This window comes from Delphinus delphis, chromosome 14, assembly GCF_949987515.2.
Source record: "Delphinus delphis chromosome 14, mDelDel1.2, whole genome shotgun sequence".
NCBI lineage: Eukaryota > Metazoa > Chordata > Mammalia > Artiodactyla > Delphinidae > Delphinus > Delphinus delphis.
The window spans coordinates 16,220,227-16,226,226 of NC_082696.1; the positions used below are offsets into that span (position 1 = coordinate 16,220,227).

Consider the following 6,000-nt stretch of genomic DNA (forward strand, 5'->3'; position numbering starts at 1 on the left):
TATTAGTGACCATAAATTACAGTTGAGTTTTAATTAACCTTATTCTATCAGAGAAGAGTGCTTTAGTTGTTCAAATAAACTGTGTATTAAACAATGTCCCCCACAGTGCTGTGAAAGCTTCTTGGAAAGATTACCAACATCAACTATTTTGTTTTATAACTCCAGATAAGCAACAGACAAAAAAGTTGCAGTTTATTGAGCCCCTTCTATATATCAGATAATTTACACAAAATGTATAATTTGGCATCACAACAACCCTATAGGTATTCTATTCATTTTACAGAGAAGAAAACAAGCTCAGAGAGGCTGAGAAATTGTAGTTGGCCCCAAATCACAAAGCTAGTAAGTGGCAAACCAGGATTCAAACCAGGATATCAGACTCCAAATTTTCTATTGAGCCACAAAGCAGCTTTCTGAAGCACTAACAATAGGAAATCGCTATTAACTAAAACTCTGAAGTACAAACATAATGTTGTTCCCAAATTATGAAGTATATTTCTAAAAAAAGTTTCTTATTGGAGTATAGTTGATTTACAATGTTGTGTTAGTTTTGAAGTATATTCTTAAAGAAAAAAATTTATGTATGGAAGTTTTTGTTTTTGAAATCAAAGATAATATCCACTATGTAGTTTTTAAAAGAGCAAATATGCAATGTCTGTTCCCCAACCTCCTGTTCTGTTTTACTTTTCTCCACAGTACTTTTTTCTCCCAGACACGCTTGATTTTACTCATTTATTATATCTTCCACTACTAAAATGTAAACTATATGAGGACAGAAATTTTGTCTGTGTTATCCACTGCTGCCATCTCCAATATCTCAAAGAACTCTGTGCTCAATAAATATCTGTGAAACGATAGAAACCTTGGCACTTAGTAGGTATTCAATAAATATTAGTTTCTCTTTTACTATGCAGGAAACACTAAAAAGGTTAATGTTAAGATATTAAAGGTCTAAAGAAATTTACTACTCCCTTGATACCAAATTTTGAACTGAAACATTATCAGAAATCCAATAGAATTTCTTGCTCAAGTTTTACATTAAAAATGTTGAGGCAAATCAAAAAGATACATTCGGCAAAGCCTCATTTATAAAGCACTGTCAGGAGATACGGGGGTCTACATGAATTATATTTTGAACAAAGCACTTTTAAGTGGCAAAACTTTAATCAATTTTCACAGAGATCTTTTACTGATATTAATATTCACAATTTTGCTTTGTGGCAATTCTGACTTGGATCTCCTTCTAAAACATCAACTTCTCAGCTGACGCATCTTACTGTGCTTTTAACAGTAGCCCATTCCTTCTGAGGATTAAGAAATTAGAAACTAAGCATACTTTGTAAAATGAGTCAATAAAAATCAAAGTGAAAAGTCTAAGTAAAATGCATAAGTTTAACGCTAGAAGGCTAGTAGTAAATACTACTTAGCACCAAACATTGTGTTTTGAGGGATGGAATACTTAGAAAATGAAGAAAAAGACAGCCATTCTTTTTTTTTTTTTTAACATCTTTATTGGGGTATAATTGCTTTACAATGGTGTGTTAGTTTCTGCTTTATAACAAAGTGAATCAGTTATACATATACATATGTTCCCATATGTCTTCCCTCTTGCGTCTCCCTCCCTCTCACCCTCCCTATCCCACCCCTCTAAGCTGTCACAAAGCACCGAGCCAATATCCCTGTGCCATGCGGCTGCTTCCAAGACAGCCATTCTTAATCTCTGACTCTTATCAAGATCACAGGCGAGTTTAGCAGTTAACTAAAGGGAATGTAAAAAGTACAGTACTGGGCTTCCCTGGTGGCGCAGTGGTTGAGTCCGCCTGCCGATGCAGGGGACACGGGTTCGTGCCCCGGTCCGGGAACATCCCACATGCCGCGGAGCGGCTGGGCCCGTGAGCCATGGCCGCTGAGCCTGCGCGTCCGGAACCTGTGCTCCGCAACGCGAGAGGCCACAACAGTGAGAGGCCCGCGTACCGCAAAAACAAACAAACAAACAAACAAAAAAGTACAGTACTGGCCACCCCTGAGTACTTACTCAGGGATTTTAGCTTTCTGATTAAGTAAGTGTCCTTGATTTTTAGGGTCAGAATCATAAAAAAATGAAATTTTAAAATATTATAAGTATTTTGGAAATATGAGCCAGAGGCAAATAAATATGAACATGCATACGTTTAGATTTCATACAATTTCCAAGTCTCCAAATCCTTACCATCTTAATACAGAGGACTTAAAATAAAATGACATATAGACTGTGAGAGTCTACCGAAAGATTCAGCCCAAACCTCCTTAGAATCGTTCAGCACGATCACCTTCCTGTGCTTGGCACCCACCACTACCCACATTTCCATTTTCCTAGTTGCCTAAAACTGTTCATCTAATCCTCTACTAGCATCTTATCCCCTAGCTTCTCCTCCTTATTACTGTTTTGCCCCATTTTCACATTTGCCTCTGTTATTTCCTCATAATCCTTCTATTTTATAGAGCCCCAATCTTAGATGGACCAAATAAAGATGACATAAGTGAAACAATGGAAAAGTGCTACTACCGTTCTCTCTTGGGTCATAGGAGCATGGCCAAGTAGAGATATAATGAAATCGAAGCTTTTCTGAATTACAGTTTAACTTACAAACTTTGTATGTTGTAAAGATTATCAGGAACTTTTTTTCAAAACATCTATAACAAGGTAAACAGTGCCTTTTAAATAAGTTGATAACCATTAAAAAATACACTTTTAGTCTTGATGAATTTATACAACTAAAATAAATGCTGTTTCAGAAAATTCACACATTCCTCATGGGACTTTTTTGGCACGAAACTCACAAAGTTTCATGTAAGTGGTGCCCATCACACCCATTTTGCAAAATGCCATATGTTCATAGATACATATGTAGATTTCATCCTCAACAGTATTTTGAGAATTTTCCTTACAGAGAAAACTACAGAAGTAGAATAAATTTTTATTTCTGTCAAGACACAAGACTAATCATGTTATGACACTTACCCAAGTATAACGTGTTACTAATACTAAACAAGCAATTCTCAATAATAACGTAACTGGGGATCTGAGTAGTTGTGCCCACTTAACTCTGCAGAGTTTAAAAACCTCCTGATTTCATTAGATGCAATAACTGTATGCAAGTTTTAAACAATATCACTAGCTGAAGGCAAGCGCTTCTTTCCAGTAAAGAGAGGACCAAATATAGGTGTTATTTCAATCAAATCAGATTAAATTAAAACTTATTTTTCAGGAAATTTGTATCAGATGAGACTGATCATTTATCCACTTCTTAACAAGTTACAAAGGCACAGGTTCTACTATGTGACAGTTCACTAAAGAGGGTTGAACCACTTGCATTTCATCAGTGTCCCCTGAGAATACTTTTGAACTCAGAAAAGGTATTCCACGTGCCCAAGAGAAAAATGAAATAACAGAGTATATTCAGTGGATGACTTACTCATCTAATTAACGCATTCAACTTTCAGTTGATCCTTTAAAGATTTAAATCTTAAGCACCCTCTATTAGAAACTGATTAGATTTAAGGGGAAAAAAACCCCAACAGAAGTTCTGAATCACTGGAATTTTTGTTCTATTTCCTGTTAACACACTGATAGTGCCATCATTCAATATATTCCTTCCAGACACGTTTTTTCAAAGCTATTGAATCCTTTTTAAACTTGGCCCTATTTTAATTTGTCACTCATTTATCTGACAATTCTTCCCATTGTTTCTAATTTAAGTGCTCAGCCAAAGCTTACAGTAAGATGAAGAGCGTGTCTGTCTTTATTAGAAAATGCAGTGGTTTCAAAATCTGAAGTTTCAAACTGTCAGGGTTTAAAACCAATCACGACTTCACTGTTCCAAGGAATTCAAAGATACTTTTAAAAAGGTGTCAATACTCTGCTACTGTATGAAGAGTGTGGTAAGCAGCAGTAGTGTAAAAACTGAAAGCAAAATTGTATTCCATGCCCACCAAAATTCCCGGCCAAATCTGAAATTGCATAATGAGCAACGTACTCTTTAAGAGTGAGCTAAAGCACAAACGAATTCCTTTTATAAAATGCGAATCAACCTGACCCTAAAGTTCGACACTTTACAAACTTACCTAAAACAGACAAAATGGATGCAAAAGTATACTGCCTCACTGTTGCCTCAAATACGACCTTAGTGTTCAAGAACTTTCCAATGAAGAGAGGCACTCAAAACAGCCTCGCACTGGAGACCCCGAAACGCATGAACTCCTGCGAAACCCCCGTGAAGCTGCAAATTCCCTCCACTCTCCTGGAAACCCAGCTTATCAGAAACATTTGAAGAATTCCTCCACGACAATTAAGCTGACTTGAAGAATGGAAACCGAACATCGCAAATATACTATATATGGAATGAAACATGGCCAAACGCATAGATACGAAGCCACATGGGCTCCGCCACTCTGCTATACTACCCAGCCCGAGCAGCCTTACAGCATCAGCAACGGGAAGATACACCTGTCACCTGTTCAGCGATACCCAGACCCTTTCAGCCTCCCGGCCCCAACCCCAATCTTAGGGTTTGAGGTTGACAGGACAGAAAGCTAGAACTATCCTCTGAAATCTAAGGGCCACACACTCACAGCGGGGCTGGCTCCCCACTTCCAGAAGGCTGCAGAAAACCCACATCGGAAAAGGAAAGACGCTCTCCCCTCGACCTCCACGTAACTCCCTCGATCTCTCCCCGCAACACCCTCGCCCCTAAGTCATCCCTCCTCGGGCCACGGCTCCCCCAGAGGAGATCTCCGTCCCCCCCGGCCCAGCCCCCCCATATCTCACACATGCCAAAGGGGCGGGCCGGGGGCACCCGTGCAGGCAGGGGCCCTCCCCGCCCCCGGCACCCTCCCCCACCCGGGGCTCTCCCCCGCGCCCGACTCCAATGAATCTCCCCCTCCCCCTACACACTTCTTCCCGGGAGCCCAGGCCGGGCCCGATGCTCCCCACCCCCGCCCGGTCTGGAGGACTTGGGGGGCCTCCCTCTCTGCCTCGCCACTGGGGAAGGAAGGAGGCGGAGGGAGGAAGAGCGAGAGGAAGAAGCGGACGCCCCGCAAGGGCCTCGCGAGTCGGCAGAGTCCCTTCCAGATGAAGGGGGGGTGCGGGGAGCTGAGGGGAGAGCCGGGATTGGGGATCCCGCCGAGGCCCGGCAGCGCTGTCCGCTTACCCTTCGCCGCCGCCGCTTCCCCCTCCTCCTCCTCGGCCGCCGCCGCCGCCGCCTCTCCCACTACGGCAGCCGTCTCCACCGTCGCCGCCGCCGCCTCCACCACCACAGCCGCCGCCAGCGCCGCCGCCGCCTCCGATTCCACCCGGCAGGGGGGACACCTCAGCTCTCCCTCCCTCCCCGCTCAGCCCCTCCGATCGGCCGCCGCCGCCAACTCCCTCCGGCTGCCGCCGCCGCCGCCGCCGCCGCCGCTCGTGGCTGAGGGGGAGGGGAGGGGGTCGGGCTGGGTCGCCCCGCCGGCGGCTGCTGCAGATCAAAAACGATGGCTGGGTGGCGTCGCCTCTCCCCGCTCCTCGGCTCCAGCTCGCTCGGCCTCCCTACCTCCTTCGGCCCCCACCCCCCTCGCGCTTGCTTGCCCTCCCCCCACCCCCCCAGCTCTCGCTCGCTCTCGCCGCGGCTCCGCCAGTCCAGTGCAAATCAAAATACTGTCACACAATATGGCGGCGCGGCCGCCGGCAAACACCGCGAGATCTGTGGGCGCTGCTGAGGCGGCGGCTGTGACTAGGCCTCCCCCAGTCGGGCGGCGGGGGAGCGGCCAGCGGCGGCGGCGGCGGTGGCGGCGGCGCGGAGATGCTCTTTCTCCGCCCTGCACCCCTCCCCCGACTCTCGCAGACTCCACACCCGTCTTGCGAAGGCTGCAGGGAGAACGCTGCCCGGTCGCGCGGACCGGCGCGGGCAGCCGCCGGGGCCGTGCTAGAGGGGGCGCCGAGGCAAACGGCCAGAGGAGGGCCCGATCCTACTTTTTAAGTTTTAT

General features: G+C 45.4%; 1 protein-coding gene across 3 annotated transcripts in view; it reads right to left on the minus strand.

Annotated features, from left to right (window-relative positions):
- Nucleotides 1-5,562, minus strand: part of TAB2 (TGF-beta activated kinase 1 (MAP3K7) binding protein 2) — an 86,653-nt gene extending 81,091 nt beyond the window's left edge. For 2 of the 3 annotated variants that reach the window (XM_060029815.1, XM_060029814.1), the window contains exon 1: nucleotides 5,190-5,562. The gene's annotated coding sequence lies outside the window, so the exon portion shown is untranslated. Of the gene's footprint in view, nucleotides 1-4,104; nucleotides 4,512-5,189 lie in introns of those variants that run through there. The other variant, XM_060029817.1, reaches the window with a different exon arrangement.
- Between the last annotated feature and the right edge of the window lie 438 nt (nucleotides 5,563-6,000).